Source organism: Psammomys obesus, unplaced genomic scaffold (genome assembly GCF_907164565.1).
Source record: "Psammomys obesus unplaced genomic scaffold, mPsaObe1.curated_primary_1811, whole genome shotgun sequence".
NCBI classification, from domain to species: Eukaryota; Metazoa; Chordata; class Mammalia; order Rodentia; family Muridae; genus Psammomys; species Psammomys obesus.
In genome coordinates this window covers 6,162,264-6,185,474 of record NW_026585504.1, presented here as the reverse complement: position 1 = coordinate 6,185,474, position 23,211 = coordinate 6,162,264, and the positions used below count along the sequence as shown (strand labels likewise).

The window sequence follows — 23,211 nt, the reverse complement described above, 5'->3', positions numbered from 1 at the left end:
AGGGCAGCGGCGGCCCGAGACGCCGCCGCGGTGCTGAGGCGGAGCCGCCGTGCGCGTCCCCCGCGGTCCCGCCCCGCGCCGGGCTCGGTAAGCGTTCGCGCCCGCCGCGCCGCCGGGTGGGCTCGGGAAGGTGGCGGCCCGGGGCCCGTCCTGGAGGGGCGCCCCGCCTTGTGCATCCCGGCGCGGTGGACAGGGGGAGGGGGTCCCGGAAACGTGCGGGACACGGGCAGGCTGGAACTTTGCGGACGTCCTCCTCGGGCCCGGGCCATAGTTCATTCTGCAAGAAAAAAAAAAAGTTTTGAGCAGCGAGAACGGTATTTGCTCAGGTCCATTTGATGGGAGGAGATAGGTGGCTCGCGCGGTGGTCACATCCCGCCCCCCGACCCCCCTCAAAAACCCTTCCAGGTCCTAATCCCATGCTCCTCTGCCGCCCATTCCCAACTGTTGTGTGTGCTTAAGAAGGAAAACACGGACTCGAAATTCTGCCCCGAATTCAAAACGAGCCACTCGGGAACGCACATCTCTTCCGTTTACTCTCAGTAAACCTTAAAAATTGCCACTTGGAAGGGGGAGGGGACTCAACTCCTAATTGTATTTTCGAAAAATAAAAACCACAGAGGCAGAGGTGGTCCTGGTATGTTAAGGGTTTTTTTTTTTTTTTTTTTTTTTTTTTTTTTTTTTGTTGTAGTGGTATTTGTAAGACAAGAAAAAAAAAACTTTTATGTTTTAAACCCTCGTAGACAGAGTAATGACGGCCAGAATCCTTGGCCAGGATAGGGAATCCCTGTTGAAAACCAGTCTCGTGTCCCTGGACATGGCATCACTTGTTACCTGCTAACTGATGAGGCATCCGGAAAACCAAAAGATGGTGGATGAGGACAGACCGTGACAGGGTGTGCGAGCATCTTTCCGCCTGGATACTCCTTTGAGAGACGTAGATCCGACGCTGTCATTTGTGTGTGTACTTAAAAACTCCCTCACTTTCCTTTCCCCATGAGATGAATGAAACCCCAGGTACCTTATCATTTTCTACAAGGCTCTTGACGATCTTGCCTGAACGTAATCTTTTATTTTATTGTTACCTTGATCCTTTCATTCTCCTTCCCTTCAACCCTGTGGTTAAACCATTCAGAGCTGCTAGCCTGACACTATATTTTGGGAGGTTTTTGCATTCTGGCTCCTCTTCTCACCTCTACTTGCCAGGTTCCAGGCATTCCTTTATAACGCTTCATTTGAGAAGCTACTTGAAATTGGGGCTATGTCTTGTTAGAGTTTTCCCTAGTTGTCTTGTAGGTCTCTTGTACCAAGAGAAATGTTTACCGGTGTTTTCTGACAGCCTGCTTGGAGCGTAGGCTAGCACTTTCATTCTCGGACTCCCTGTTTCTCCATGTTGGTCACACCCAGCTCCCATCAGCGAGAAACTGGTAGGTTTTATATCCTGCTTGCTTCTGATCTGCTGGACTGTGCTGAAAGGCCAAAAAAATCCTCAGTTGCGTTCCACCTCTCTCTGCCCCAAGTGACCTGATGCGTTTACTCTAAGGCGTGGTTAGACCCAGGAGACTCTTCACTGGGTACCTTTTAGACACTGGTGTAGTATGTGGGTGAATACAGACCCAGAAAAGCAAACCCCTTGTTTTAGTACATTCATATGCCACCTATTTGCCAGGCAAAGTACTTGGGATTCAAAATGAAAGTGGGAAAGTCATATTCTTATCTTTGAGAAGATTATAGACCCATGCAGGACAGGTGGCTATAAACAGTTACATCAGAGGTGCTACTAGAGTAATAATAATTACTGTTTTCTATTTGTCTGTGACAGGCTATATAATAAATGCCTTACATGAATTATCTTGTTTAATTTTTTCAGTAATTATAAGGGCTCATTCCTACTCTGCAGGACTGGAAAAGGAGTGAGTAGACAGACAGGAAATAGTCAGAACCTGAATTCTGACAGTTTCCAGAGCCTCTGCCTGATAGTCTGGGAAGGCTTTCCTGGGACAGGAGCCTCAGATCCTAAAGGAGACATCAGCATTTGTGTGTGGTAGACTGTACATACAGGAGAGAGAGAACACAGGCAGTCTTGGAGGAAGAAAAGCCCTCTGTCTTAGGGAAATGGGAAGGTGAGGTTAGGATCAGAGTGAAGGGCTTCTGCTGTTGTGTTAGATTTGTGTGTGTGTGCGCACGCGTGCGCATGCTAGGGTTTTGACAATGTAGAGGTGCTGAAGGAATCGGGGACTTGGAGGATCGTTTGGGGGCATCATGGAGCCGCATGCTCATTGATAACTGTGTAGTTTAGGAGGCAGTGGCCCAGACCCACAGAAGTAGAGTCACATTCTCTTAGACCCAGAAGATGGCTATTCCTCCTAGAGAGATTCTTACTCAGCTTGGGAAAGATAATTAAAGCATTGGAGAGGAAAATTCCAGCAGTCAAAAGGGGACGTAGAGAAAGAAAATCTTCCTATCCTCTTATCTCCTAACCACCCCCCAAGGATGGCTGAATTTCTAGCCTCTGTGGCATTCTGTAAATCCTCCTCCTTTATAAACATGCCTTCACTCCTCCCTCTTGTGACTATACCAGGCACACCTCACTCTTTTTAAATTAGCATGTTTAGGAAATCAGTCCATATTAGCATAAAGTATTTTTTACTTTGTGTTGCCATTTCTTTTTACAATTTCTAATTTATGTGTGTGTGTGTGGTTGTTTTGCTTACATGTATGTTTGTGTACAGCTTGTGTGCTGGGTGCCCTATAGGGCCAGAAAAGTTGTTAGAGCCTGTGGAATTGGATTTATAGAGCCCATGGCACTGTGAGCTGCCATGTGAATGTAGAGATTTGAACCCAGGTCTTCTGGAAGAACAACATTTTTTATTTTGTTATACAGCTGAAAAATAAGCTGTTTTATCTATACATAAGGCTATTATATGTATTTGTAACTAGTCTTTATGTTAAACATTTGTTTCTAGGTTTTTCTCTTATAAGAATACAGTGAACATCCTTCTAGATACTTTGTTATATGTTCATATGTGCAATTATCTGAACAATGTATTTAAGAAATGGAACTACTGGATCAAAAGACCTGTGTATATTTTTATTTTTAGACATAACAAATTGTCACCTCTTTGAGTTAGTGTCCATTTATTCTCCCCACTAAACTGTTGCTTTTCCAACAGTCATATGCCTGTTTCCCCAACACACACACACACACTCACTCACTCACTCCAGCCTAGTTCAGAAGAAGTCACATGACTTGTGCAAGAAGTTCAAAATTGGATGATGGTGGTTTACTTTCTGCAGCTCTGTGGTTTACTTTATGAATGGCCTGAACCATTCCTGGAGTACCTCAGTATCAGTTTGTAAACATTGTTGCATTATTTTTGCCATATTCATGTGGATAAATGGGATGCAGGCTTGACTTTTAGGCAGGAAGCTCGCCAAATATAGAATCTTGTCTTTTTCCTTTTAGTGCAGGAACTATTAAGTGTTCCAAATTCCAAAACGGAAGAAAAATTTTTTGCTTTGGTTCAGGGTGCAGAAATAGCAGTAGTGTAGCACAGACTTAATAAAGCCGAGCAGCGAACTGACCACCCAAAATTAAGGTTTATTTTTAATATATTCCCTATGGAAAAGAGAATCCACTAAATAAAACTGTATTTGCTCCAAAATTCACATCAGTTTGCATCAGTGTACTGACATTGATGTTATCTGTAGTCAGTACATATAGAATATGGCTTCTGAAATTTTAATATCAGAAACTGGTATTTACTCATTTCTGTATCTTGTTTAAAATGTACTGTTCCATGCAGTATGTGAAGTCTGTTTTATTCTTTCCTTTTCTTTGTACAATTACTTTTGAATGATTTTATTGGGTACTTACCCCTCAACAGGGCTTACTGAGCAGAAGATTATTTTAGTGCTGATGTTGAGCTAATTTGCAATTCTGTCAGTGTCTCTTGGCATTCTAGCAGTGCTATCAAAGACAAATCCTAGTCTTTGTTTTATTTATTAAAAATGTGTGTAAAGGAGCGAGCGCGATGCCTCAGTGGTTAAGAGCAGGGAGTGTTCTTGCAGAAGACCAAAGTTTGTTTTTAGCACGCACATCAGTTGCCTCACAAGCACCTCTCTCCAGCTCCAGGGGCTCTGACGCCTCTGCCCTCCAAGGGCAGCTGCACTCGTGTCCACACACATGATTAGAATAATAAAAATACAACATTAAGAGAAAGGAATACACTAGCCACAAAGAGTGAGTCCTGCTCTTGCAGGAAACCAGAGTTTGGTTATCAGTATGTGCCTCTGGCAACTCTCAGCAGCCTGAAACGCTAGCTCCAGGGGATCAGGTGCCTTCTGGCTTTTGTAGGATGAACATGCACACACACAATGTTTTTTTTTTTTTTTTAATTAAATAAACACCAGGTGGATGACTCCTAAGAAATGACCTATTAGGGTGTCATCTAACCCCCATGCACAGGCATATGTGTAGTTCTGTACGTCCACACATACCTGTACACAAAGAACAGACTCTAGTCCTTGTTCTCCCTGTGGGCAAACAAGTCAGGTTATCATTCACTTGTTATCTTGTGGTAGTTGTTGATGACTGGTGTATTAGTCAGAGTTCTCTAGAGGAACAGAACTTAGAGAGTAAGTGAGTGAGCATGCACGTGTGCATGCTTATGTGTGGGATTTATTAGAATCGCTTACGGGCTGTGGTCCAGGTAGTCCAATAATGGATATCTACCAACAGAAGGTCCCGGAGTCCAGTAGTTGTTCGTTCCATGAAGTTGGCTGTCTCAGCTTGGCTTCACTCTGTGCCAGAATTCCAGAGAAGTAAGGCTGCAATGCCAGCGAAGGAATGGACTTGCCAGCAAGGTGTGACCCTGATTAAAAGTGGATCTCCCCACTTCAAGTGATTTAATTAAGAGAAAGTTCCTCACTGATGTACTTAGCCACTTGGGTTTTAGTTAATTCCAGATAAAATCAAGTTAACAACCAAGAATACTCATGAAAACATGTATATAAAACACATACGTATGTTTTTTAATGCCAATTTTTGCTAGGCTTGATAGTACACACCTATAATCCGCATACACCTCATGAGAGGCTGCTAGGTCCTCTCATCCAGCGCTTCTCAACTTTACTCTGCAACCCTTTAATACTACAGCTCCTCTTGTTGTGACTCCAGCCATAAAAGTATTTCATTGCTTGTTGAGGATTATTAATATTTATTATTGCTTTATCTTTTAGTTAAACAGCGGTTATTCTTAAACCAACTGGATACCCAAATCACCACAAAGAAACTAAGATTTATTTAATTAACCTAGAGCACAATTCTGGGCAATAACTACTTCATCCTAAACCTCCAAGCCCACATCGCTTTCTCCCATTCAGATTTCCCACATTATACTTAGCGTTTTAGTCATATTTTAGGTCTGACTCATCTTTCCTGGTGTTGCCAGGTCCTCTCCTCTCAGATCTCTCTCCCACCTTTTCCTCTCACTTGCTTCTTTTCTCCTCTCCTGCAGACCAGAATGTCCCATCCTAGTCTTTCCATTGCTCAGCATTGACTGGTTGTTTTATTGGCAATACAGAGAACAAATGGTGGTATGTTTACACAAACGAAACAGGTGATTGCATCACAATGCAATGTCTGGATTGAAACCAGATAATGGGGTAGAGAAATCAACATGTGAATGAACAAGGGTAAATTGTATACATTCCACAAAAACATTATACCAACAATTGCTACTTCATAACTGTAATTTTGCTGTTATGAATTGTAATGTAAATATCAGATATGCAGGATATCTGATATGTGACCTGCAAAGGGGTTGAGGCCCACAGGTTCAAAACTGCTGTCTAGAACTAGAGTTACAAACAGTTGTGAGCAGCCTGATGTGAGTGCTGGGAATTGAATCTGGGTCCTTTGCAAGAGCATTAAGTGCTTTTACCTGTAGAGCTGTCTCTCCAGCCCCAAAGGTCTTGATAATGAATGAGAAAGTAACTGCTTTTTAAGTCATTTGTTTTTATTTTAAAATTATGCATGTGTATCTGTGTATGGGTATGTGCACATGAATGCAGGTACCCACAGAAGGCAGAAAATGATAATGGGTGCCCTGGAGCTGGAGTTATAGGTAGTTGTGAGCCATCTCATGTAGGTGCTAGAAACCAAACTTGGGTTCTCTGAAAGAACAGTATAGTCTCTAAACCTCTGTGTCGTTTCTCCAGCCCTGAAAGTAACTGCTTCTATTTTCTTAGAAAGGATAACCAAGACTACACAGAGAAACCCTGTCGCAAAAAGCCAAAAAGGCGAAGGGGAGGGTTTCTGATTGTTTCTTTATTGGCTATTAATGTATGCCACTTGAGAAAAGTCTCTTCAGATTCTTTGTCCATTTTTAAAAACACGGTTTCTTTTATTGTGTTCTTTATACTTTCTCAATAAGTTCTCTTATTAGGTATATGATTTGCAAATACCCTTTCCTACTTGTGAAAGGTTTATGGTTATAATTTATTGGATATTTAGATTTATTAGCAGAGTTGCTAAACAGATGCTTAACTTGGTATTTGGTTGGCTGAGGGGCTGCGGACTGTTTTTTAGATCTGCTGCATCGTCTGAGAATCCAGTAGCTACTTGGGGATGTCTTTTTCTTCAAGCCTTGTCAACACTTACTGTCTTTATTTTTCAGCTCTAGTCATCCTAGTGGGTATAAAGTAGTTTTGATTTGTGGTTTGATTTATAGACTTAGAATGTCCATTTTTTAAAATTTTTTAAATAATTTTCCACATGAGGAACTGGCAAACAGGATTTTACAATCTGACAAAAATCTTTTAAATCTGTTTCTTTAAAATAAAGTTTCAGTGTGATGATCTAATGAAATAAAAGACCTGTACATTAATCATCAATAACAGTTAAAACCATTTAACAAACTTTAGAATGAGGGGTCAGGCTGACAGTCTTAAGATAAATCATACCAGCTCAAAATTGCCATAACTAAACCCTACTTTTGTGTGCAACAGGATAGGAAGTACATGGCATCATTCCTGGCATCATATTCTTGTTTCCTGTTCCACAGGTTAAATAAAAACTAAATTTCTAAATTATTAAAATGTTATTAATTATGATGTGAGAAAGATTATAGAGCCCAATGACTTCAAATATATGTCAAGAGAAAAGGAGAGGGGCATCTGTATACTTAAAAGATTAGACAGCAGCTAAATGTAATGTGCAGACCTTATTTGTATCCACACCATCGTAAGAAGGTGTTTTCAAGGCCATTGGGAATAACTTGAGTAGCCCTCAAATATTAGGTGATTTTTATGGGATTTTAATTTTTTACATATTTAAAAAGACTGTTTCTGAGCAGGGCATGGTGGTGCACACCTATAATCCCAGCACTCGAGAGACAGAGGCAGGCAGATCTCTGTGAGTTCAGGGCCATCCTGGTCTACACAGACCAGGACAGCTAGGGCTTACACAGATAAACTCTGTCTCTCAAAACAAAACAAAACAAAGATTATTTCTCTCTTAGAGATAAGAGCTGAAGTACTTAGGGTGAAGTAATATGTCTGGAAGTTGCTTTAAAATATTCAGTGTATCTAGAGGATTATAGATTAGAAAATAATGCCATATGCTGGCGATTATTAAAAGTGAATAATAGGCATGAAAAGATTTGTTCTGTGTGTTTGTTCCTGTAGGTGCATGCGTTTGTGTATACGTCTGTGGAGGCTGGTGATCAACCTGGGTGTTGTTCTTCAGGTGTCCGGCACCTTTTGTAAATTATTGTTGTTATTATTATTTATAACTTATTAGTTACACTTTATTCACTTTGTATGCCCCCATAAGCCCCTCCCTCCTACCCTCCCTGTTATAATTTTTTTAACTTATTTTGTGAGTGTACACTCATGTACACTCATGGCAGGTGGTTGGTGGTGAGAGCACAACTAGGGGGAGTTGGTTCTTCCTTCCACCGTGTGAGCCGATTCAGATTGTCAGGCTGGGCCACAAGCAGTTTTACCTAAGGCACCATCTCACACGCCCTGCCTTGTTACATTTTACAAGATTTTCATTTTATTTCGGGATTGCGTGTATGCACTACCATGCCCAGATGTGTGTGGAGAGTATATGTGTATGCATATACATATACATGCATATATGTATATGCATGTTGAATAGAGTACAGGAATCCAAGGAAGCCCGAAGAGGGCATTTACTCTCCTGCAAACCGAACCTGGATCATCTGCAACAGTAATATGTAGTCTTAACCACTGAGCAATCTCTCCATACGCACAACACACACACATACACACATACATCCTGCCTTGTTTTTGTGTTTTGTTTCCGGTTTTTTGTTTTGCTTTGGTTTTTTGGGGGGTTTTGTTTGTTTGTTTGTTTGTTTGTTTGTTTTGAGACAGTCTTTCACTGACTTGACATCATAGTGTAGCCCAGTCTGGCTGTCCAGTGAACCACAGGGATTTTCCATCTCCACTCCCATCACTAGGATCATAAGTGCACACACAGCACGATGCCTACCTTTTTAATAGTCTTTCTCTGGGAATCAAACTGAGGTCCTCATGTTTGCCTGGTAGGTGTTGGCAGACAATAGTCCAAATGAAGAGTTTTAGTAGATTTCAAACCCATTTGTTAAAAAGAGGCATCTTCTAACTAGTTAAGAGTAACCACATCAGAGAAGATGGACATTTGCTAGCCCAATTAATTAATTTAGTTTTGAGGTTCTGGGGTTCTGTTATTTTTTGAAGCAGGGAGGATATGAGATGGGGTTTAGGTATGTAGCCCAGGCTGGTCTTGACTTTACAATTTTCCTCCATCAGTCTCCTGAGTGCTTGGATTGCATGTATGAATCACCATACCCAGTTGTGTGTGGGGAGGGGTTATATGTGTTGCTGTGTGCATGTGGATGTTCAGAAGTCAGTGTTGGGGTCTCCTGCACTCTGTACCATTTTTTTTAATGGTCTCACACTGATTCTGGAGTTGAGATTCAACTAGGCTAGCTGGCCAGTGAGCTTCAGGGAACTACCTGTCTCTGCCTCCTCAGTGCTGGAATTACAGACAAGCCACTGAGCCTAGCTGTTTACATGGGCACTGGGATCAGATTCTCCGGAACTGGCAATTGTGTTTGGAACTGGTTTAGTGTGAAGGCATGGCAATGCAGTTGGGACACATGGGCAAATAGACTTAAGTAAGAAAAGTGTTATTAGTTCCGATTTGGGGGACTGCATGCCTTTAATCCCAGGACTCTGGAAGCAGAGGCAGGCATATCTCTGTGAGTTTGAGGACAGCCTGGTCTACAAAGAGAGTTCCGGGACATCCAGGGCTACACAAGGAAACTCTGTCTCGAACTACCAAAATAAATAAATAATAAAATAGTTCCGTGTTTAGGTCTTTGAAAGAGGGGTATTGGTGAGTGGAACTTCTGTGTGAGGGAAGAAGTTGAAATGCAGCTGTTAGGAATTGTGTGTGTAGTTTCCAACCGTGAACAGATGAACTGATAGAGCAGTAAGAGCATGCCTTTCAAATACTGTTGCTGGAGTGATGGGGATGCTCCAGGGGCCGGGTCTTTTTACCTGGGTGCTTTTTCCCCTTGTTCTTTTTCTGTCTCCAGTGTTGTGCATGCTTCTCCCACTTTGCAAGGAGTAAGACCTGTCGGTAGCTTGATGCCTGTGCCTGTGCTTGTGCCGTGCCATGGCTGCCCTCCAGTGATCCTCCTCCTGTCTGGGCCTTTGCATTTTGTCGCAAGGCCTCAGTCCACAGTGGCTCCCAACTAGAGCTTCTCTTTCCCAAGTCTAAGTGTTAGCTAGAGAGGGTCTCCTAAGTCCTCATATCTAAAACCATCATGTGTGAGAAGCAGCAGCAGCCCACGGAAATTGTCTATGGCCCGAGATCTTGCTTCTAGTTTGTGGGTTCAAGAAAATCCATCTGAGCTGGGCATGGTAGCATAGGCCTGTGAGCCCAGCACTCTGAGAGACAGAAGCAGGCAGATTGTTATGAGTTCAAGGCCAGCCTGGTCTACGAAGTGAGTCCAGGACAGTCAAGGCTACACTGAGAAACCTTGCCTCAAAACAAACAACAAAGAAACAAAACAACAAAAAAACCTCTATTTGTTTCTATACTGAACACTCAAGTGTGTTATAGTGTTGCTGGCAGTATTGTTACTAGTGAGTGATTATAACACATGGTTTTGGTAATGTTTTAACTATTTTTTCATTTTAAAATTATGCATGTTTAAGTAATTAATACTTGCATATGTTAAAATATGTAGAAAATTATAGTAAAAGATAATTCTCTTTCTCCCAGACTCCAACTTTCCCTTTACAAAAGCATCCTTAGGAGTCTGGGGAGAAAGCTCAGTCAGTAAAGTGCTTGCTAGGCAAGCATCAGGACCTCAAGTCAATCCTCCTGAATCCAGGTGAAAAAGCCAGGCATGGTGATACCTGGCATGGTGGTGACCCTGGCACTTGGGAAACATGGATAGCTGGGTCCCTGCTGTCCTACAGATTGCCATCATTCTGAAAACTTAGTTTTCAGAAGTTCTGCTTTGAGGAAGTCTTGTGGAGTAGGCAGTGGTTAGAGCAGCCAGCTCTGTGTGAGGGTTAGATGCTGGGAAGGACTTTTGTGTATAGAAGGGCTGTAAATTAACTTAGTAAAGTGGCAATAAAATCCAGGTTTTCCTTAGACTTATTTAATTGTAGTTGTAAACAGTAACTGTATAGAAGTGGGAAAACTTTTATTGCTTTTCTTTATTTTGTCTTTCTTCACTCTTTGAATGTTAAAATTTCACAGATGAAATTCTTCCAACCCCCTTAGTCTCTGAACTGAACTTCCCAAGTTGTTTAAAATGCATTCATTTATTTATACATTCAAGTCTGGCAAGCACAGCCAGTCCTGCACGGTTGGAGTCAAGCACCTTCCCACAGTCTAAGAGTTGAGCAATCTGGGGCTGTAAGGGGTTAAACCTGCAAAAGCAGCAGAGCGGGTTCTGTCAGACCAGTGCTCTTTGTTGGATAGATCTGGAAGAGTCAAGGTTATTGGATGGGAAAGACCAACCACAATTACATTAGTACAGTAGTAGGGGTCTAAGACTGGGAGGAGAGAGAGCCTGAGTGCCCTGTTTCTAGGGTACTTTGACTTCCAGGTGGCACCCCCAGTGGTGTGCTTCTTGATCGCAGAAACTGCCTTTTTTACTTTCCTGGGTTTAACAAAGGAAAATGTAGACTGGTCCAGGGAGGGAAGAAACAGAAAGGAATTGGGTAAATTAGTAAATTATAGTGTTTACATCCTAAACAGTTTTCTCCTACATGGCACACTGTCCTGTTTATGTTTACCTCTCTGGTCATTCCTCATTTCCCTCAGGCTGTGATCCACTAGTATATGTCAGGTTTTCTTTGACAACTCTTGGACTTAGCAAAATCCATCATCAGCCTTGTGTTTTACCATACGCATTCTTGGAAGGCCTTGAGTATGTCTATGGTTTCATGTTTCTTGTGAATTAGGGAAAAAATTATCCTTAGATGAGATCTGGTTGATTAGCAACAGCCTGTATGTTTTCCCATTGAGGTGTTTCCCGACACCTGTATCAGACTCAGGACGGACCTGTTCTGTAATCTTTGTCTTGAGTGTGTCGTTACTCATGCCATTGGTATATGTTATGTTTTTGTCTCAGGTTTGCCTGCTTTGGACCTTTTCTCATGTCCCCGTGTTCTTTACCTCAGTCTGCAGCTAGATATGACTTACACATTCTCTAACCATTATTCCTTCCTTGTTCCAAGTTCTTGATTGCATACAACCTGAAGAGATACTTCTGGGTTCCTGATAAAATCATAATACTTCGTGGTTTAAGTCTAAACTCTTTCATAGAGCAAGGTTTTTTAATTCAACTTTTTAAATTATTGTTTTAAAGTTTTAGTGAGGTATTCTGTTGTCGTGATAAAACATTCTAGACGAAGGAAACTTGGAGAGGAAAGGCTTTATTTAGCTTACATGTTCACAATACAGTCCGTCACTGAGGGAAGCCAGGAAAGGAGCTCAAGCAGGAACCTAGAGGAAGTGAAGCAGAGACATGGAGGGGTGCTGCTTCCTGGCTTGCTCAGGCTCAGTTTGCTTCCTTGTAGAATCTAGGACCATCTGCCCAGGGGTGACACTGCCCACAGTGGCTGGGCTCTTCCATATGAATCATTAATCAGGAGACTGTCTCACAGACCTGCCCTCAGGCCATTCTCAGTTGAGGTTCCCTTTTGGCCAGGTAACTCCAGTTTATGTCTGGTGGCAAAAACCAGCACATGAGATAAAATAATATGCATTAAAATATGTGTTCATTGTGTACAATTTGATCAAGTTTAGCATCACCACAATGATTGTAAAAGACATATTCGTCACCTGAAAACATTTCCTTGTGTGTGACTTTTATTTTTGTAGTTAGAACACATGGGATCTGCCCACCTTATAATTGTGTCATACAGTATTTCTGACTGCAGGAGTTAGGCTTCCAGCGGCTCCCTGAAGGCAGTTGGTGCTATAAAGGTTCAGTGAAAAAACGACTTAGTTCCAGAGTGGAAGCATTCTCTTCACTCTCTGTGTAGCACATTAACTCACATAGCCCTTTTAGCATTTTCTTTACTCTGTGTAGCACATTATCTCACGTAGCCCTTTTAGCATTCGGCATGATCATGGTCAATGTCTGTGCTAGGTCTTGAACTCATGTTTGCCCAACTCCAGAGTTACGCTTGTTCTACAGTACCTGGCCTTCTACAAGTGGGCTGAATGGTAGCCCCCGAAAAACATTTCCTTGGAAAAAGGGTCCTCCCTGCAGATGAGGTATGAAGATGGAATTATTTTGAATTATTTTGGTGGGCCTAATTCAAGTACCCTTATATCCAGTACACACAGACATGTGAAGAAGGAAGCAATATTAGAGTTGTATTAGCATTTATTTTTTAAAAACAGATAGTCTTCTATGTAGTCAAAACTCGCCTCTGACTGGCCTCAGACTGTCCTTTTGCCTTTACCTCCAAAAAAAAGTGCTAGGATTATAGGCATGAACCACTAAACTTAGCTTCAAACATTTATTTTTTAAGATTTCTTCGTTTTATGGTTATGAATATTTTTTCTAGCATGGATATGTGTGTACCACATGTATGCCTGGTTCCCACAAAGGCGAGAAGAGGGTGTTGAATCCCCTAGAACTGGAGTTACAGAGGATTGTGAGCCACTGTCGGTGCTTCAAAGAACTCAGGGAGAGCAACCAAGTGCTCTTAACTGCTGAGCCATCTCTCTAGTCCTCTGTGCTTTTTTTTTCTGTCAGGTTACTTTATCAAGTTATGTGGTAGTCCATATACTTGTATGATAATCCACACAACATGTAGATTAAATATTGGTCTCAGAAGGAACTTTGTGGTCTATAGTTTTGTGATACATAATTTTGCTGAAGCATAGCTTTGTATTACTTGTGCATTGAGCTTGATGGTAGCAGAACTGAGTTCACTTACTGTTTGCTGAACCTTGGTAGCTTCACTTCACATCCGATCCTGCCTTTTATTACTCACTTTGGTCACAAAGGGCTAAAACTTTCTGTATAAAAAGTAATATTTAAAAAGAAAGCCAGGCCAGGCACGGCACAGTAGCACATGCCTGTAATCCCAGCACTTTGGGAGGCAGAGGCAGATGGATCTCTGTGAGTTTGAGGCCAGCCTGGTCTACAAAGTGAGTCCAGGACAGCCGAGGCTACACAGAAAAACCCTGTCTTGAAAAACCAAAAATTAAAAAATAAAATAAAAGACACCATTCAAAGCTCAGCATTGTGCACCATACCTGTAATTCTAGCTTTGGGGAGGCTAAAGCAGGAAGTCTTATGGGCTAAAGGCTCCCATCGGCTATAAAGTGAGACACAAAGCCATACATTAATTAATTCTGTCTGTACGTACTCCTCAAGATTTGAAGTTTGTGGCCAGGCCTGATGGCATATCCCTATAAATTCTAGCTCAGGATTCTGAGGAAGGATGGTTAATTCAAGGACTACCTAGCTATGCAGTAACTTCAAGTCTAACCTGGCCAAGTTATAGTAAGACCTTATTTAAAAACAAAAGGTAAAGAGAACTGGAGGTGTCTAACATGCCCAGAAGAGATGTACTTAGGAATCTTGTCTTGTCAGACTAGATTTAAATCACAAGTGCTGTCCAGCAGTACTTGAAAACTTTGACTTTTTGAATTTAATGTTTTTATTTTTGGGGTATCTTGCTGTATTAGTAGGGTGCCCTCAGACTTGAACTTTCCTATCTTGGCCTTCTGACAGTTGGGATGACAGGCACAGGCCGCCTGAGCTAACTTTTCTGTTTGTTTCTTTTTATATTTGTTTGTTTTATTTTATGCAGATGAAATGTTGGGCCTACATATATGTGTATGTACCATGTGCATGCTTGGAGCCCACGAAGATCAGAAGAGGGCACCAGATCCTCTGGAACTGTAGTTATAGATGGTTGTGAGCCACCGTGTAGGGGCTGGGAACCAAACCCAAGTCCTAAGAGCATTATCTGCTCTTACCTGCCAAGCCATCTCTCTGGAATCTTTTTCTTTTTTTTAAGATTTTATTTTTATTTATTATGTATACAATGTTCTGTCTTTGTGTGTGCTTGCACACCAGAAGAGGATACCAGATCTCATTACAGATGGTTGGGAGCCACCATCTGGTTGCTGGGAATTGAACTCAGGACCTCTGGAAGAGCAGTCAGTGCTCTCAACCTCTGAGCCATCTCTCCAGATTCTTAACCTGACTTCTTATGACTCTCTTAATGTCAATATTCTGTTAATTTCTTTCCTTCATGTTCTAAATTGCTCTCTTGAGGACAGAGGTATGGGTCTTTCTTGTTTGCAGGTTTTGTTTTTTTTTAAATGTATCTCAACCCTAATATGATACCTACTAAGTATGAATGAGTAGTTTACTCAATAGAACCATACTGACCCTATCCCCACTCTCTGGACACCGGAAGATAAGTGAGCTAGAGCTCTTTCATTTTTCTCCATTAAGATCTCTCTCAGTAGTCCAGGCTGGCCTAGCACTCATGATCTTTGCTGCCTCAGCCTCCCCAGGGCTACACATTACAGGTATGAGCCACTGCCTGGCTTGAACCAGTACTCCTTCTAAAGGAAACAGCATGAGCTGATAAACATGTGACTTCCTGGTCAGTCCAACAGGACAACTCTTTTGAAAAAGATAACTCTAGAAAAGTTTTCAAGTAGTATTTAAAGCAACTGGATAGATACTAACTTGCTACTGAAGATAATTTTTATTTTAAAGTTGTTTGTTCTAGTACTCTTTTTAGATAGTAACTCTTTTAGATAGTAAGCGCTTTGGGGTTTCAGTTCCTGCTCATTTGGCTCCATTGCTTTGGACCTTTGGTGAAGTATAATATTGTGGCAAAAGGGGCGGCTTATCTCAAGGCAGCCAGGAAGCAAAGAGTGGAGTGACAGTCAGTCAGAGACAGTGATAGTGTGTCTGCCCTCGTGGTCTTTCTTCTTTCCATTGCTCCAGCTAGAGCCCCAGCTATCAGATGGCTCCATGCACCTCTGTGGTGAGTCTTTTCCTTGTTTGCTGCCATGGCAGTGATCTTGGAAACGCTCTCATAGCCACACCTAGAACTATGTGCTTCAATGACTTCCAGGAGTCTCTCAGTCCTTGCAAATTGATAATCAAGACCAAATGTACCCCTTTCAAGTTACACTGATCTCTTGATAATATCCTTTGCAACAAAAACTAGAAAATGTCTTACCTCTCTACCTCTTTTACTGTGGCTTTAGGATCATTCGCTGTTAAACACTTAAATTGTCGATTCTTCAGTTTCTTTCAAAGAGGAATAGTTCCTCAGACTTCTTTTTAGTAATCTGACAGTCTTTTAAAGATTTATTTTTATTTTGTGTGTATGAATGTTTTGCCTGCATGTGTTCTTGGTACTCTCAAGAGGACAGAAGAGGGTGTCAGATCTGGAATTGGGGTTATGGACAGCTCTTAGTCACTATGCAGGTGCTGGGAAGAGCAAGCAAGTTCTTACAACAAAGCCATCTTTCTAGCCTCTGACTTCACACACACACACACACACACACACACACACACACACACACACGTAGTCTAGAACTTAAAGAGATCCACCAGCCTCTGCCTCCCAAGTGCTGGATTAAGGCTTGCACCATCACCACTGGGCTGACTTTTTTTTTTTTTTAATCTAATTATTTTGCAGAATGCTCCTCCATCTGAGTTACTTTGATGTTTTCTCACCAGTAGATTTGAGGATTTACTTTATTTTTGGTTGTGTATATATTTGTGAGTGCAGTGTTGATGGAGTCCAGAGAGGTTGGATTTCTTGGAGCTGGAGTTAACAAGCATTCATAACAATCAAATTCAGGTCCTCTGCTAGAGCAGTTCCTGCTCTTGACCGCAAAGCTGTCTCTACCTCTCATGAGTACCTTTGGATTATACATTTTTGGCAGAGTACCACAGACACTGTGTGCTCTCCGCTGCGCTCTCTCAGGAGGCACATGTTCATTTGCGCCATTGCAGGTTATGTTCAGTTTTATCACGTGGTCAAGATGTTGTCTGACAAGCTTCTGACAAGGAAGCTGAAAAGTATGTTTGTGCTTATTAATAAGTAAATGAAATTTGTTTTGTGGGAGTGACACTTTGAGGTTATGTAAATTGCCTATTTCAAATTCTGACCAACAAATTTTAGTAGCCATTGAAGGTTTGTGACTGAATTCCTTATTACTATGGCGGTAGCCAGATGGCAAGTGGAAAAACAAATTCATCACTCTTCACTCCCCTGACATTTCCTACAAGAAAACCTTTCACTTCATCTTTTAAATTTGTAAAATTACCCAACATGGCTTCCTATTTTATTTTATTTTATTTCCTTTTAAACTTATTTTAATGATCAAATTGTGTCACATTTAATGATCAAATTGTTATCACAGTGATAACCCTCTCAACCTTGTGTTCTTTTTTTTCATGTGTTCATTATCTTTTCTTTTTGGCATAATATGATTGTTCGTTTTTATCTTGTCCCGACTCAATCATTTTTTTTCAAGGAACTCTAGTTTTTTGTTATAGTGAATATAGTTAGGCATCAAATCTGATCACTACATGTGCTTCTTGCAATTAGGATGTGATTTCCCCTTAAACCTTAGCCCTGAACTACAATTCGTTGTTGTTGAGACAGGGCCCTTTTACTTGTAGCCTAGGTTGACTTAGAATTTCTAGCAATCCTCCTGCCTCAGCCTCCAGGTTGGAGTTACCACACCTGTCTATGAAATTGTTTTACTAAATTTCCTGGAACCAGTTTATAGGGGTGACTGGGTTCAGCCCAGGTCAGCATCATTAAAGCTTACTATTCAAAGAGCTGGGCGCAGTGGCACACACCTGTAATCCCAGCACTCACAGAGGCAGAGCCAGGTGGATCTCTGTGAGTTTGAAGCCAGCCTCATCTACAAAGCCAGTCCAGGACAGCCAAGGCTACCCAGAGAAACCCTGTCTCAAAAAACAAAAAAGAGCTTATTATTTCTCAGTTCTCCAGAAGCAGGAGAACCATGCTGCTGTGCAAGACCAAATGGAAAACCTCTAAGATGGTCGTAGACATGGAGCTAGAGACAGACATGAGTGGAAACCATTTTCCCACAGTGGTGGGACGATGTTGGGTCTGTGTGTATGGGGTGTTATCATTTGATTTGTGAATGCCCTCAAAAACAAGGATGGTAAGAATGGAAAAGTAACCTTGCCTCTAATTTTGACATCTGCTTTCAAGGTGCCAAAATTATTAATTACAGAGTATTAAGGTTATTACAAATAGATTTACATGCCTGAATATACTTGTGCATATAAATGAACACAAATACCTGAAAGCTGTTTTCCACAAAAATACCTCTGATTCCATTCTAACTGATAGAATTGTTTTCTATCTTTCCTCCTTTTTGACTTTAACAGGTACATCTCAAGTATGTCTCTCACCCTTTTCTCTATACCCCCACAGTCTATGAAGGCCATCTCATTGGCCCCACCCCACAGAATACCCCTTCAAGTTTGATAAGCTATTCTTTTTATTTATTTAATTATTTTTATTAATTACAGTTTATTCACTTTGTATTCCCCCTGTACCTCCCTCCCTCCTCCCCTCCCAATCCCACCCTTCCTTTTCCCCATCCGTGTTCCTCTCCCAGTCCACTGAAACGGGAGGTCCTCCTTCCCTTCCCTCTGATCCTGGTCTATCAGGTCTCATCAGGAGTGTCTGCACTGTCTTCTTCTGTGGCCTGGTAAGGCTGCCCCCCCCCCTCAGGGGGAGAGGATTAAAGAGCAGGCCAATCAGTTCATGTCAGAGATAGTCCCTGTCCCCGTTACTATAGAGGCCACTTGGATACTGAACTGCCATAGGCTACCTCTGTGCAGGGTTTCCAGGCCATCTCCATGAGTGGTCCTTGGCTGGAGTATCAGTTTTAGAAAAGATCCCTGTGCCCAGACTTTTTGGATCTGTTGCTGTCCTTGTGGAGCTCCTGTCCTCTCCAGGTCTTATTATCTCCCACTTCTTTCATAAGATTCCCTGTACTCTGCCCAAAGTTTGGCTATGAGTCTCAACATCTGCCTCAATAGCCTATAGGGTAGAGCCTTTCAGAGGCCCTCTGTGTCAGGCTCCTGTCCTGTTCCCTGTTTTCTCCCTCTTCTGATGTCCATCCTCTTTCTTAGCCTTTCTAAATGGGGATTGAGCATCTTAGCCAGAGTTCTCCTTCCTGATTAGCTTCCTTAGGTGTACAGATTTTAGTATGTTTATCCTATATGTCTAGTATCCACTTATGAGTGAGTATATACCCTGTGTGTCTTTCTGCTTCTGAGATACCTCACTCAGGATGATCTTTTCCAGTTCCCACCATTTACCTGCAAATTGCATGAATTCCTTATTTTTTACCAGTGAGTAATATTCTATTGTTGATAAGCTATTCTTACAGCCTTTACTTTGCATCGTTCCAAAATGCAGCATTTCTGTTACCATTGTTTAATTAAATAGCATTGGTCCCCAGACTACTGAAATAAATGATTTGTGGAGGAGGGGAATGCAGCTCGGTTTGTAGAGTGCTTGCCTAACATGCACAGAGCCGTGGGTTTAATTCCCAGCTGCACATAAAACCAGGCATATGGCACATTTCTGTAATCTCAGCACTAGGATTGCAGGAGGATCAAGATCAAGTTTATCTCAACTACATAAGGAATTTATAGCCAACCTGGGCTCAATGAGATCCTGTCTCAATGAGCCTGTAGAGGCTGGCTCACGTGTCCCTCAACAGTTACTCAGTTGGAGCCAGTCTAATTTCTTTTAAGTTTGGAAAACTATAGTTTGCACATTTCTCAGCTTACTTTACATAGTATTCATCCTGTTAGCTCCTCCTGGAATGCTTGGTGGTAGCAGAAAGCAGGGTGTTCAGTTGTGAACTTTTAGTTCTTTAGAACAGAGGGGTTGTTCCAGCAGTAGTTCAGGGAAGGGGGTGGTGTGAATCCTGCTTTAAAAAAACCTAGGATTTAAAAAAAAAAGGAAAAAAGGAACTAGGTAGGCTGTACTTTATTTTATTAAAACTTAAAAATATAGATGAAGTACTTTGAGAATAGGGGCTGGCACCTATAGCCCTGTATCAATGTATTTCTTTGTTGCTGTGATAACACCATACCAAAAGCAACTTAGGGAGGAAAGTTTACATTTTCAGACAAGAGGCTGTCATCCAGGGAAGTCAGGGCAGTAACTAAAATAGGAACTTGGAGACCATGGAGGACTGCTGCCTCCTGGCTTGCTCCTGATGGGCTCAGCTTGCTTTGTTATGTTATCTAGGCCCATCTGCAAAAGTGTGGCACGGCCTGCAGTGGGGTAGGCCCTCCATTATCAGTCACTAATCAAATGCCCCACATACATGCTCACAGGCCAATCTAATGGCCCTCTTCTCAGGTCTATAAAGTTGACAAAACTAATGAGTACAAATCTCCAGAAAAGATTTGGGGCTTGGGATTTGGCAAAGGGAGAAGAGAACATTACCTCTGGAACACAGATTTAGGTTGCCCCAAATTCCATGTTCCAGGGTGGAAGCAGATTAATCAAGTTCATAACTTGAAAAAACCTCCCATTTTGACATTTCAGAATGTACAACATTGTGAAACTATGTACAGCATCTGAAACAAAAGGCCCTTCCAGAATATCCAAGGCTTTGTGTGAATTTTCAGGTATTAGTAAGTAGCATGTAAGCTGTAAAGGAAAGATACTAAAAAAATACCAGTTAAACGTTTTCCTGTTTTAGATATGATTCATAAACTTTGTGTTAGTACAGCTTATATTACTGCTCTTTTGAAGATTGAAACCAAAATCACAAGCCCCCATCCCCCAATGAAACTAATTTGAACTTTTCTACTCAGTACAACTTTCTTGGGACAGGACATTTGCCTATGATTGTCGTGTGCAATAGGCACATTAGACCAATTGAATTATTCTAAACAAATCTCTCTCTCTCTCTCTTTCCCTCTCTCCTATCCCTTTCTTAATTGAGGGAAGCAAAAAGCTGGTTTCCAAGGATACACATTTTCTTGTGCTGGTTTCAGATTGTTGTAGTCATGGAAACTAGGCTAGTAAACTCATTCTTGGCAGTTGCTGCTAGCATTGGTCTGATCTTTTCTTTAAAACACATTACAATTACAATTTAAAATAATGCATTTGGGGAAGGTTAAGATGATTCCATGTCATCCTAAATGGGGATTTGGAATGTTGCTGAATCGTTTAAAAGTAACAAGTGGCTAAATGAAACCTAAGAGATTTAACTAAGGTGATTATATGTAACTTAAACAGAAGGACCTACATAGAAGAAATTAGTATTTAGTCTTTTTTATTTGCTGTGTTTTATTTGCGTGTGTGCGCACATGAGGGAGAGGGTTGGTGTGGGTATGTGTGTAGACCAGAGGTTGATACAGGGCATTTCCTTGATTGTTCTTCCACTTTATTCATGAGACAGGGTCTCAGTCACACCCAGGTGTAGCCATTCTCCTCCTCTTACCTAGGTAGAATTGGTTACCACGTCCAGTTGGTTACTAGGGGCTTATGGAACTGTTCCAGATAGCCCTGACTGCATTGGTTAAAGCTAGGTAGTCTACTGTGATAATTTAGTCAAGGTGTTCAGCCTGGCTGCCGCTGGTGTGAGGGCAGTCCAAGGGCTGTTTGCCTGACAGTTCTTTTGCTCAAGGCAGGCCGCTCCATTCTCTTCCATCTTTGCTTATTGGTAGGAAAATGAATATCTCGAGTGTTTACCATAAGAAGTTAGAGCTTACCATGAATACTAATAGTGGTTTCCCAGTGCCCTAGGGAGAGATGAGGCCTTATGTCTGTCTCGCCCTTATATAACAGCGTTTCCATAATTGTTGGTGGGTCCTGTGAATTTGATGGAATTTTATTACAGTGACTTATGTTGCATTACCTCACATTAAAGGAATTTTACAAGTATAATTAAGTTACTAGTCAGTTTGTTTTGAGAGTATCAAAAGGAGGAGTATCCAGTTGGATCTGACCTAATCACATGACCCAAAAGTCAAAATCACAAGAAGTAAAATAATTGGAAACATGGAAAGGATTTGATGAAAAGAAATTTTCATTCATGGCTTTGAAGATAGAGCTTACATGTGAAGGGTTTTAGACTTCTTAGAAACTGAGACTGGCCTTGGGCTGAGAAGTACAGAAATAGGGATCCTGATCCTACAGCTGCAAGGAAGTAAGTTTTGGTACAGCCTTGAACTTGGAAGAGTATCCAGAGATGGGGAAGCTGAAGGTCTGGCAGACATGGCTGGGTTTATCTTTGTGAGAGCCTAGCCAAGAACCCAGCCATGCTGCACCTCAGCTTCTGACATCTAACTTTATGGTTAGGAGGTAGTATATAAAATTAATATACCATCAAGATGATAAAGGCTTTCTCCTATTAATTTAATTAGATTTATTTATCTATTTCCATGAGTGTTTTGCCTGCATAGTGCCTGTGACAGTCACAAGAAGCCATCAGGTCCTCTGGAACTGGAGTTATTGCTTGTTGTGAACAACCAAGTAGGTGCTGGGAACCTAACCCAGGTCCTCTGCAAGAACAGCAAGTGCTCTTAACCACTGAGCCATCTCTCCAGTCTTTGTATTTGTATTTGTATTTGTTTGTCATAGCATACTATCAAGTTCTCTGTCAAGTACCCTTCAGCTTTTTTTATCAGAGTAGTATTGGCATTCTCATGTGTATTTCACACTACTTATGTATTTATACATGTACAAACACAGATCTGCTGGAAATCTAATTGATTAATGCAGCTGGGAGGGGTGGAACACACCTGTAATCCCAGCACTCTGGGAGGCAGAGGCAGGCAGATCTCTGTGAGTTCAAGGCCAGCCGGTCTACGAATTGAGTCCAGAACAGCCAAGGCTACACAGAGAAATCCTGTCTTGGGGGGGGGGGGGGGAGAGAGAGAGAGAGAGAGAGAGATTGCATTTAATATATAGATCAGCTGACTTTGTAACAATTTTGAGGGAGTGTGTGTATGTCCAGAGGTTGATTTCAGGTGTCATTCTCACTGCTGTCCTTCTTTTCTGAGACACTTTACTGGAGCCATTTCTGCTGGACTGGCTAGCCAGCAAGCTCTCAGAATCTGCCTTTCTCTGCCCCACTGTATCAGTGCTGGAGTTACTGACATGTGGCCCTGCACTCTGCTTGTGCCTTTATGGTGGGGGTCCAGACTCAGAGTATCATACTGTACACCAAGCACGGGAGTTACTGAGCCCTCTCTGCAGCCCCAGGTTAAGTATTTTTCAATTAGAATGCCTCTTTTTCTTGCCTTGCTGTAGTACTACCTAGAGCCTCATAAGACAAGATTGAAAATAAGTGATGAGAGCAGGTATCCTTGCCTTGTTTCTGATTTTAGGGTAGGGGAATGTCAGTATTACCATTAAATATAGTGTTAACTTTAAGTTTTTCATAGATTTTTTTATGCCAACATACTGTCATATAGGTCCCAACTTTCTGAGAGAAATGTTTTGTGGTTTTTTTTTAAAATTATTTGGACTATAGGGAGGGAAAGGATAAAGGAGCCTTGCATTTTGAACCTAGGTGTTAATGAGTTTGAATGATAAGCTGGTGTGTGTGTGTGTGTGTGTGTGTGTGTGTGTGTGTGTGTGTGTGTG

At 41.6% G+C, this 23,211-nt stretch overlaps 1 protein-coding gene across 2 annotated transcripts in view; it reads left to right on the top strand.

Moving 5' to 3' along the window:
- Positions 1–23,211, top strand: part of Ptpra (protein tyrosine phosphatase receptor type A) — a 110,191-nt gene continuing 86,980 nt past the window's right edge. The window contains exon 1 of one of the 2 annotated variants that reach the window (XM_055612164.1): positions 1–87. The gene's annotated coding sequence lies outside the window, so the exon portion shown is untranslated. The remainder of the gene's footprint in view (positions 88–23,211) is intronic. The other variant, XM_055612208.1, reaches the window with a different exon arrangement.